Here is a 12736-nt window from a genome sequence, read left to right as displayed (position 1 = left end):
TCATAATTGTGGGATATAAATTAAAAATTTTGAGATTTAACTCAGAATTTGTGAGATATAAACTTAGACTTTTGAGGTATAAACTCTTATTTGTAAGATATAAACTCAGAATTTTGCGATACAAACTCAGAATTTTTAGATATAAACTCAGAAGTTTTAGATATAAATTCAGAATTTTGAGATATAAACTCAGAATTGCAGAAGTGTAAAATTAGAATTGTGATATATAAACTTAGAAATAAACTGAGCTATAAACTCTGAATTTTAGATATACACAGATTTGCAAGATGTAAACTTAGAATTTTAAGATATAAAGTCAGAATTGTGATATCAACTCATAATTGTGGATATAAATTAAAAATTTTGAGATATTAACTCAGAATTGTGATATAAACTGAATTTTGAGATATAAACTTAGAATTGTGAGGTATCAACTTAGAATTTTGAGGTATAAACTCAGAATTGCGAGATATAAACTCAGAAATGCAAGATATAAACTTAGAATTTTAAGATTTAACTCAGAATTGTGAGATATAAACTCAGAATTTTGAGATATAAAATCCGAATTGCAAGATATAAATTCATATAATTGCAAGATATAAACTTATAATTGTGAGATATGAAGTCAGAACTGTGATATAAACTCAGAATGTTGAGATAAAAACCCAGAATTGCAATATATAAACGTAGAATTGTGATATACTCAGAATTTTGAGATTTAAACTCAGAATTGTGGGATATAACCTTAAAATTCTGAGAAAAAGTGAGAATTGTGAGATATAAGCCAGAGAAATATAAACTCAAAACTGCATATAAACTCAAAATTCTGAGGAAAAAAATGTCTGAATAGTCACAATAGTCACAAGTCTGTATTTTTTTTATAGCGTGGTGGAAACAAGCTTCTAAAAAAACTGCTGTATTATGAGTACTGAGTATTAAAATATGCATAGTTTTTGAGGACATGAAGCTTCAATGCATTTCCAGACTTTTTAGAATTATGATAAGCCTCTCTGCAGATCTCTGTGGTGGCCCATGGACATTCTGTTCCTGTTGTTTTTGCTTTTTTAAATTATTATTATTTTTTTTATGTATCCAGCCCACTGGCGGATACACATGCACCTCTGACAGGAGGTGGGTGTAAAGACTTTCTGCATCCCTCGTACATCCACACCTTTCCTCATCAGCGCTCAGACAGAAATCTTTCTGGAACAGCTTCCCAACTCCAAAACCACTAAACAATGCACGACTTCCTGACTGACACCACATTACTTCCTTGTAATGCCTAATCGACACCACAGTCTGTCAATTCAGTGTTAGCCACCCTGTTCAGATGGTGTTTTACTTTTAGTAAAACTATGAAAGCATTTGATGTAGTCCATATTAATCACAGTGACAGATAAATAAATAAAATATGAACTCAATGTACCTCGTTCTCATTACGCAGTGATTTAAGGAAGCAATCAAGTGCTCAGATGATCTTGACAGGTCACTTCATCTGCCGCCGTCAGGCTTGGGATTTTGTAGGTCAGTGAGTAAATGTGTGCATCAGCAATTAAACATTAATCAAGAATCATTGGCGTAGTGCTAATGCTTTTGTTTGGTTTGTTCTGGGTTCTCTCTAAGTCACTGGAATATTTGTATTTTAAAAAAGTTAAATTGCAACTGTACATAGATGGATCAGGAGTGGGGAGACATTTGTTTGCATCTGTTTTGTGATTTTATTTTAATGTTTTATTTCAGAATATACCTCTTAATGATTTTACATCAGAACTTTTTTAATACTCATAATACCAAATCCCTTCTGTTTAGTGTTTTAATGATATTTTGAATATCTCATTTTCTGATTTCAGTGCGTGGACCTTTTATATTGTATTTGTGCAGGTGTGCGTGTCTGTTTGTTGAAATTGTGTCGTATTTTTTAGCTGGGCTAATTGCTTTTATTGAACTTCAGCCAGTTTTAAATTAGAAATGACGAGAAACCATTCATTACAGCTGTAGTGATTTGTCTTGTGTGAGAGGATGTTAAAAGTCAGTCCTGAGATGAAACAGTCTTTGTTATGACTTCATTCTCAGAGGGAACATCCAGCTCACAAATGTAGAGGGAAAAGTTTGAGCACAGCTTCAAAATTCCTCTCTGATGCAGTCTGAATCTCTCTCTCTCTCTCTCTTTCTCTCTCTCTCCCCGTCTATCTCTGCTCACTCGCTCGCTCGTTCTTTCTGTCTGGCCAAGCCTCGGGTAGAAAAATGTAGCAGGGCTTTGACAGCTCTCCCTGATGGTTATTTTTGGATTCCAGGAGAAACTAGCACTAAGTGTTGTAAGAGCGATACAGAGAGATATGTACTGCGTAGACACTGGAATGAGGTTCCTGCAACACAGTTTGAGCTTAATGTTCCATTATCATCCGATTTTCCAGGAATCATTTTCCAGGAATGCTTTCAGTTTATCTCAAAATATGTGTGTTTCAGAAATATGGAAGATAGGTCTATCTATCTATCTGTCTATCTATCTATCTATCTATCTATCTATCTGTCTGTCTGTCTGTCTGTCTGTCTGTCTATCTGTCTATCTATCTATCTATCATGACCAACCATTTGCATATTTATTTTTTCCAGTTTAATTTGATTTCACTTTGTGTTAAAATGTGTAAACATTTGTCAGTCTGATCAGTGATGACAAAGATAAAATTGTGGCTTATATTACTTTTGGTTCATTTATCTTAGTGGAAAACAGAAGGTAATAATTAGAAATGGTCAAACTGTCCAACCCAATATATGAAGTTCTTGCACTGATTTGCTGCACTCCATTATGCAGTGCTCTTGTTAGACTGACAACAAGCTTTAAAAGTTACATTTTCATCCTAGCCAAAATAATTGAGATGACCAGTCAAATCAAATAAGGCAGGGTTTAGTGTTCACAGAAGCAGAGCACGAATTTCAACGCAAAGAGTCAATTTAATGTTGAAAGAGAGAGGTAAAATAGAAGTTGCAGATAATTTAAAGGGGTGCTATTATGCTTGTTTTTTTACTTTTAGTCAGTGTGTGGTGGGTATCTTTAGGCATAAAAAAGATCTACAAAAGTTACAAATCTCAAAGTCCACTCCAAAAGGAGATATTTTGTTTTTAAAAAATCTCTTTTCAAGAACTACAACGAACGGCTCCTTTGGACTACAACGTTTGTTTTCTGTATACAATGATGTCACAACGCGGTCCATTAGAATATCATTAAAACAAATCCCGCCCACGGAAATTCGAATTGTTGGAAGGAGGGTAGGGACGACGTGGGGGATTACCCTAACTTTAGCGATGCAGCACGGAGAACCGCTTCAATGAGCCACAGCGCGGCGGGTATAAACTGAAGCATTGACTAGAGTGGCAAAGCTGTGATGCGCCGCAGACGAGTGCAGTACAGGGGGTCGAAACACTGTAGCGAATCGATGTGTTTTTGTAAAAAAAAAAAAAATCCATATTTGAGTGTGTGCGACGAACAACCGTATAAGTCCAAAAAAAACAAAAAATGAGATAACCATGTGACATTAATTGTATGTGTGAACTTTGTATACAGAAACAGTTTGGGGATATTTTCGCGCGACCAAGAGTCCGCATTTTAAACGTTAAAATAGCCTCACGCGGAAAAACCGTTTATGTCCACAAAGAAGAATGGAGATGCCGCTTGCTGTCATGTCCGCTTCGGACATTAAAAGGCAAAACCTCGGCAAAAAAAAGAGAGCCGACATGACCAAATGGAAGGACAGAGTAAGGAAGGCTTTGAGGGATGCTGTAAAACCATATTTGACTCGAAGAGGAGAACAAAAACCAGGGAAAAATCCACCGAAAGATGTGAGTGGAAGAACCGTATATGTGATGTGATCTCTCTCTCTCTTTTGAACGCGCCGAGGAGCGCTAAACACCGCATAAACAGTTAACCTATCAAAATAAACCACATACCATATATAATAAAGCTGTATTCATTCATATTTCCCGCCAGTCCTGTGTAAAGTACGGCAAGCACAGTTTATTTGTTTATATATTTATTTATATCGTGAGATGGCGGAGCGCGAGAACAGTTTGAAGTAGTATATACACAGGTGCGCTGCGCCTGCATTTCTAAATAAACGACAAGGTGCACTATTGGAGCTATCTAAGAAGTGATCAAAGTTCAGAGAATATGCCCATCATGATAAACAACAGAAAACTGTCCTCTTTATTTATTTATTTATTTATATATTGTTTTTTGTTAATAATTCATTGTTATTGCCTGTACTGTAAGAATGTCTATGTATTATACATTGTTCATACTGTATTTTCTGTTTTTAAATAATAATAATAATAATAATAATAAAAACTTGAAAGAAATGCTTAATATTAACATGAAGTTTCTGTTACTGTATTAAAACTAAAATAAAGGAATCAGATCTTTATTGGTTTAAAGTGATATGATGAACTGGAGTTATACTGTTATTCCGCACTAACTGGACATATACCGTTCTTCCACATTTCAGAAATATAAATCACAATAACTTTTGATTTTTAATACTGACACTGAAAAATGTTATCTCCTTAGAATTGAGAAGCTTTTGTTGTCTATTTTCAAGTAAAATAAAAATATATAATATAATGTTCACAATCCAAATGAAAAAAATCTTATTACTCAAAATTTGAAAATATGGACTTGTATGGTTCTTCGTCTCAAGGCCTCATTTAAAACGTAAGAATCACTTTAATCTAGTTTGAGCTAACAGTTGTACACGGAACTTGCTTCTTTGACAAGGGGCGTGGCAGTACTGAAATACCGTCTAAGCTGTTCGCCAATCGCAACACAGTGGGAGAGCGAACCAATCACAACACATTTTGTTTTTCGGAAGGTGGGCCTTCATTAAACCCGGAACTAATTGAGCCTTATGTGCCAGGCTGGGAGAAACGTATTGTAATAATGTAAATTATATTAAAAATAATGTGTTTTTCGATCCACCAAGCATGAAAGCATGTTCTAGTACACCCCTAAAACAAAAACAAGACTTTGTAAAAGAGCATAATAGGACCCCTTTAATATTAGTGAACTGTTTTACAATAGAAATGTTAAACGACCAACAACTACAGTGCCTTGCGAATGTATTCAGTATTCTTCGTTTTATGTTTCTGCCTTATGTTGAACTGCTTTAAATGGCTTTTTTCATACCCTTGACTTAGTACTTACCTGAAACACCTTTACAGCCTCAGATCTTTTTGGTATGGTGCGACAAGCTTTGCACATCATCATCTGGCAATTATCTACCATTCTTCTCCTCATCTCTTTACCTCTCAAGCTCTGCTAGGTTGGATGAGCACATTTTGACACAGACACACATTGTCAGGTTTCTCCAGAAATATCTGATTGAGTTCAAGCCCAGGATCTTGCTGGGCCACTTATAGGGACATTTACAGAGTTGTCGATAAGCCACTCTTGCTGTGTGTTTAGGGTCATTGTCCTGCTGGAAGGTGAACCTTCCAATTTTTGGTGCATTGAGCTTTTCTTCTGCTCTGATGGGTCCCTCAGTCCCTGCTGCTGAAAAACAACCCCACAGCATGAGGCTGCTACCAGCACACTTTACTTTTGGGATGGTACTCTGCAGGTGATGCACAGTGCCTGGTTTCCTCCATACTTGATGCTTGGAATTGAGGTTCATCAGACCAGAGAATCTTGTTTCTCACAGTCTGAGAGTCTTTTAGATGCTATTTTTGCAATTTCCAAATGTGTTTTCATGACTCCTCACTGAGGAGAGGATTGACTTTGGCCACATCATCATAAATTAATAGAGTGTTGCAGTGATGTTTGTTCTTCTGTAGGTTTCTCCTATCTCCACATATGATCATGGAGCTTAACTGGTGTGACCATCAGCTTATTGGTCATCACTCTAACCAAGGCCCTTCTCCATCAGTTGCTCAGTTTGGCCAGGAGGCCAGCTTTAGGAGGAGTCCTGATTGTTTCAAACTTCTTCCATTATGAATAATGGAAGCTACATGCTTCTATGAACCTTTAATGCAGCAGATTTATTTCTGAACTCTTCCACAGATTTGTGGCTTAACGCGATCCTGTTTCTGAGCTCTACAGTGTTTTTTTTTTTTTTTTTTTTTTTAACTTCAGAGCTTGGTTTTTGCTCTGATATGCATTTTCAGCTGCTAGACCATTTATTAAGATGTGCTTTTTTTTATCATTCCTATTCATTTGAATTTGCCAAAGGTTAACTTCACACAAAGTGTAGGAACATCTACAAGCAATATTAATGCTCCTGAACATTGCAAAGATGTTAAAAACTTGTTTTTTTTTCTTTGCCATTATGGTGTAAGGAGTGTAGATTGATGTGAAAAAAAAGTAATTCAAAGCAGTTTAACATAAGGCAGCAACATAAAACGAAGTGGTTTGAATACTTTTGCAAGGCACTGTATATTCAGTGATTCAAACTGCTCAACTTTTTTTCTCAAATATGGCCATTCTGAGAGAGAGAGAAATGAAAGTTGTGTGTGTGAATTACCTGCATCTGTGCGTCTCTTTCTGCAAACAATGAAGCTTTTGGTTTTGGAGTTACTTCAAAAACAGCAATTTTACCTCCTTATTAAGGACAAATATATTGTAGTGATTCAGTATCAAATCTATTTTGTTAATAAAACTCACAGGGTAGCGCTGACAACAAGTTTCTGTGCTCCCTGCTGAAAAAACAACAACAATAGAAACCTAAATTCTAATTTTTTAAAACCATTAAAATTGGTTTTCTGTAGTTTGTTTTAAGACGTATTCCAATAGGATTCAGTGGTCTTAAGTTGGCCACACACTAGACAATTTTAAGGTTGATTTTAAGCCTGATTTGCACCCCCAAACGAGCCTGATTCAAGGCTTGTTGCAAATGATTTTTTGTCCAAAAAATCCTCTATTGTGTGGTGTCACTACAATAACTGCAGTTATTTAACTGCTCCTGATCGAGACAAAGCATCCCGAACTCAAATTATAAATATAAAACATGTTTGATATTTAGGATTCTTGATTGGGCTGCCTCTGACGTGATACCCGCGATAGCCAATGAGAGTGAGTAAGCGTCACTTACCGGATGCTGCGGGTTGTGGCTGGAAGAGATACAGCTCTGACCGGAAACTAACAATGAAATGAACTGCTCTACCTATTAGACTGTGTTTTATTAATGTCTACACCATTCCCAACCTGAAACTTAGCCCTTACTATAATAAAAAAAACAGCATTATTGTTGTACAGTGTAACAAAAATAATGTTGGCAGCCGCAAAAATACTTTTTTTTGCTATGAAACAGAACGCGCACCAGGAGAGCCAGCTGACAACGGTGATTGTCTTCCATTTGTTTTTCTTCTCTAGTCACATTTATTCTCACAAAGTCTCCGTGAGCTCTCATGTCACTGTGAAATCATTCCTACAGTCAACAAGTGTGTGGTCTTGCAGTCTGGTTGAATCATCTAGTGTGTGCGATCAGAGGATTATAAGGCTAAAAACTGGCTGAAACTGTCTTAATGTCTGTGGTCTCCCATGGATTTAAAATCGGTTAAGATTTGAAAATCTTCTAGTGTGCAGCCAACCTTAGTGGTAGACACCAATAGAAAACAACCAATTAGAGACCAACAGGGATCATCACAGTTTCCATTAAAACCAGTAAAAACAAGTTCTGTGATGGTTTTCTATTGTTTTTTTCAGCAGGGATGTTTCTGTGTTATGGCAAATTCAGTAGTACACGTTGGTATTCAAGCTTGTTCCTACTGTTATACTGAACATTTAGTTACAGTAAGTTGGTGGCGTCACTGATTTTAGTTTGTTCTTCCTCAACAGTGCTGGTGTACGTCAGTGTGGGAGTGATGGAGAGAGAGAGGGAGCAAGTGAGAATGAGAAATACCATCATTTGTTCCTTAGTGTTGCTTTGTTCATTAGTGTGTTTCAGTGTGTGTGTGTCATGTCACTGTGTCACGGCCCCTTCGTGTTCTTCCTCTCTTTGCAGTGAAAGGTTCTATCCACATTCATCCATACTCTCGGGTATTTCCCAATTCATCTGACTCGCGGCTATCAATCTTTAATGAATTCATAGACGAGCACAGAGACTCTTATGAAGAAATATATGACACAGAAAGTCAGAGACAGAGAAGTACCGTAGGCTACCCACAGTTTCTCCAAAAATGAGCTCATTATTAGTCATATACTGTAATCACTACAGTATTCTAATATAGACAAATCATTATTTTAATTAAAATAAACGTTGAGTGAAATAAAATATATTTTAAAAAATAAACATAAAAAAGTAGTTATTAAAAACAGTACCAGAAGTGACAAAAACAAGTAACAAAAGTGCTAAACCTTTAACTAAAACTGAAATGAAAATATAAAAAATAAAAAGTATATCTCACACATTTCAGGCAGACTATATTCTTGCTAAGTTCTTTGATGTCTTTTCCATGTGCCAGGATAAATGAAGCTAAGTTAGATAAATTAAGCTTTTTGTGTTAACAATTTTTGACAGTTATGCAGGTTTGTAATTTCTTGTTTTCTTAATCTGACCTGCTGACATGAGGAACAGGGACAGTCATTAGCATAAATTGGGGTTAAATGTCTTGCTTGGGGCCATGATGACTAACCACTGTCATCTCATTTAGGCATTTCAAATAATAAAATGTGTGTTACTCTATGTGAGCCGTCTCTCTACTGAGTAATGGTGATTATCTCTCTTTTCATGGCTCATATCCTTGAGCAAATAATTAATCATTAATTTCCAGATTTCACTGACTTTTTATGCTTACAACAAATAACTCCCAGAAAAACTTAGAGTTTTAGGATGGACTTGGGATTTCTGAGAGGATTGTTTAATGTTTACTGAAAAAGCATGGCAGAATTTATATTAAATTTCCACAAAAAATACGGCTGAGGTCAAAAGTTTACATCCCTCTTTCAGAATTATTAAAAATGTCAATTATTTGAACAAAATAAGAGGGATCACACAAAATGCATGTTTAGTACTGACCTGAATAAGATATTTCACATAAAAGATGTTTACATATAGTCCACAAGAAAAAATAATAGTTGAATGTATAAAAATGTTCCTGTTCAAAAGTTTACATCCCCTTGATTCTTAATACTGTGTTGTTACCTGAATGATCCACAGCTGTGTTTTTTGTTGTTGTTTTGTTTAGTGATAGTTGTTCATGAGCCGCTTGTTTGTCCTGAATAGTTAAACTACCCGCTATTCTTCAGAAAAATCCTTCAGGTCCCACAAATTATTTGGTTTTCCAGCATTTTTGTGTATTTGAACCCTTTCCAACAATGACTGTATGATTTTGAGATCCATCTTTTCACACTGAGGACAACTGAGGGACTCATATGCAACTATTACAGAAGGTTCAGATGCTCACTGATGCTCCAGAAAGAAAAAACAATGCCAGGGGGTGAAAACTTTTGAACAGAATGGAGATGTGTACATTTTTCTTTTGCCTAAATATATATATTTATTACTCCCCTTCAGAGGCTACAGAAGATACTTACATGTTTCTCAAAAGACAAAATAAGTTAAATTTACCCTGATCTTCAAATTCAAAAAGTTTTCACCCCCGGGCTCTAATGCATCGTGTTTCCTTCTGGAGCATCAGTGAGCGTCTGGACCTTCTGTAATAGTTGCATATGAGTCCCTCAGTTGTCCTCAGTATGAAAAGATGGATCTCAAAATCGTACAGTCATTGTTGGAAAGGGTTCAAATACTCAAAAATGCTGGACAACCAAAGAATTTGTGGATTTTTCTGAAGAACAGCGGAAGAATTAAGAGGACATAAACTTTAGAATAGGGCATTTTTATAAATCCAACTATTATTTTCTCTTGTGGATTATATGTAAACATCTTTTATGTGAAATATCTTATTCAGGTCAGTACTAAATAAACAATAACGTGCATTTTGTATGATCCCTCTTATTTAGGTCAAATAATTAACAATTTTAATGATTCTGCAACGGGGATGTAAACTTTTGACCTCAACTGAATTAACTGTTTTCAGCATTGTTAATAATAAACGACTCTTAAGCATCAAATCAGCATTTTAGAATGATTTTTGAAGGATCATGTGACACCGAAGACTGAAGTGATGATGAAATTCAGCTTTGCATCACAGGAGTAAATTACATTTTAAAATATATTAAAACAGAAAACAGTTATTTCAGATTGCAATAATATTTCGCAAAATTACTGTACTTTTAATTAAATAAATGCAGCCCTGTTGAGAATAAGATACCTAAAACTTCTAAACGGAAAAGCACATATTTGATTGCATTTAATTCATTATTTATTTCAAAGACCTTCAGCTGCTGCATCAAAGCAGGACGTGATGTTTCAGGTCTCTTAATGAGGCTGTAACCTTCATGATCTCCAAGGAGTAAATTGCATCTCAGAAGGAAACAATCTCAGGGATCATTAGCTTACTAAACACATAGACCGGTCTGCTAGATTTGAGGGTAAGACGAGTCACTCAACTCAACAACAGTCTGCAGTAACTTGCTCCACCTCTGAAACAACTTTCCTTTTACTGACAAAAGCGACCGTATTACAAACACACAGCTGTTCACTTCACAGGACGTTAATTGATGGACTGTGTGGATTATTGTGAAGTTTTTATCAGCTGTTCGGACTCTCATTCTGACAGCACCCATTCACTGCAGAGGATCCATTGGTGAGCTATGTTTCTTCAAATCCGTTCCCATGAAGAAACAAACTCATCTACATCTTGGATAACCTGTGGGTGAGTATCGGCAAATCTGTATTTCTGGGTGAGCTATTTCTTTAAAGGAGAAGTCCACTTCCAGAACAACAATTTAGAAATAATTTACTGACGCCCTTGTCATCCAAGATGTTCATGTCTTTCTGTCTTCAGTGGTAAAGAAATTACAGTTTTTGAGGAAAGCATTTCAGGATTTTTCTGCATATAATGGACTTCATTGGTGCCCCGATTTTGAACTTCCAAAATGTAGTTTAAATGCGGCTTCAAAGGACTCTAAATGATCCCAGCTGAGGAAGAAGGGTCTTATCTAGCGAAACGATTGGTCATTGTTTTCGAAAAAAAAAAAATTGGAATACTTTGTATACTTTTAAGCACAAAAGCTTGTGTAGCACACGGGTCATTCTTGAACGATTCGTTTATTTTGAACAAATCTTTCAAGTGACTCGGGAAGAACGCGTCGTCTTGGGGAGTGATTTGTTCAGTTGCGCATGCGCAACATCCTATTTGGTTCTGTACTGGAATTAGTTCACCTGTTTCGAGTCTTTGGGTTTTTTAAGTCGTTTGTTCATTTTATGGGGCTTTCACATGATGGTGATTTTGCTAAAATGAATGAAATGACTTGAAAAAAAGATTTGTTCATTTTGCTGAACGAGACTCAAAGGTCCAAGTCGGTAAAATGATCCGAACTTCCGACGTGATTCAATAGTACGTGAATGTGCATCCCACAGCCTGTGCTACATGAGTTTTTGTCCTTAAAATGTATACAAATTTTTTATTTTCCGAAAACAAATGACCGATCTTTTCGTTAAATAAGACCCTTCTTCCTCTGCTGGGATCGTTTAGAGCCCCTTAAAGCCGCATTTAAACTACATTTTGGAAGTTCAAAATCGGGGCACCAATCAAGTCCATTATATTGAGAAAAATCCTGAAATGCTTTCCTCAAAAACCATAATTTCTTTACGACTGAAGACAGAAAGACATGAACATCTTGGACGACAAGGGGGTGAGTAAATTATTTGTGAATTATTGCTCTGGAAGCGGAGTTCTCCTTTAAGACCTGCTGTTATTTCTTCGCCCACAACTTAAACCCCATGAGATCCAAGTGGTCTCACGCAATAAATCACCTCCAGTCTTGCATGCAGCTGTAAATTCACTGTGTGATTGTTTCTCATGTGGGTTTGAAATCCCGCAGCCTGTGGTCATTTCAGTTAGCAGGTCAGTGGGACGCCCGGCCACGCTTCCTACAGATTCAGACCCAGGCCAGTGTGAGTTTACTAACCTCCTCTCCGGCTCCCAATGAATTTAAGACTTTCATCCAGGCTGGGAAATTGGCTGAACTCCCTGTTCTTCCAGCTTAAGTAATGCATCTAATATTGGCTTTGGTTACCGCTGAACAATTACTCTGTATGTATATTTAGCTGGGCTTTCATTCAAAGTCTTTTTATAGAAGTGCATCTTTTAAAGAAGAAAGAAATCACTTAGCTGTTTGGATTCATTTATTAGCTTTGTTTAATTTCTGTTTGTTTAAAGTATGATTCATGCTCATCCTTCTGGAACTGTAAATTCAGAACAGATTGAATAACGATTGAAAAGCATAATCGTGTTCTTTCTAATAAATAAATCAACTACAGTGTTAAGCCCAAAGCCAAAAGCTTATATAAAATTGTTCTGTTTTAGTTTGGAGATTTTATAAATATTTAGTTGCACCCCATGAAGATATTGCATAATAAAAGCACTAGCCAAGAATCGTCTCCTATTTAGCTCATCAGACATCCAATAAAATTCTGAGACACTATCTAAGCTTTTATGAAATAAAAAATGCTCAAACTAAATCAGCAGTCTGATTGTAGACTAAAATAACTTCCTCTGATTTGCCCCTGCTGCACTGTTTACAAACTTCAACCAATGCAAAACAATTCTGTAATAATTGTTGTCACTTTTTATGATATGTTAATCACAGCAGCCATAATCACAATCTTATTTTGATTAATTGTGC

Source organism: Labeo rohita, chromosome 14 (assembly GCF_022985175.1).
Source record: "Labeo rohita strain BAU-BD-2019 chromosome 14, IGBB_LRoh.1.0, whole genome shotgun sequence".
NCBI lineage: Eukaryota > Metazoa > Chordata > Actinopteri > Cypriniformes > Cyprinidae > Labeo > Labeo rohita.
The sequence above is the reverse complement of the archived record's forward strand: the minus strand, read 5'-3'. Positions refer to the sequence as shown.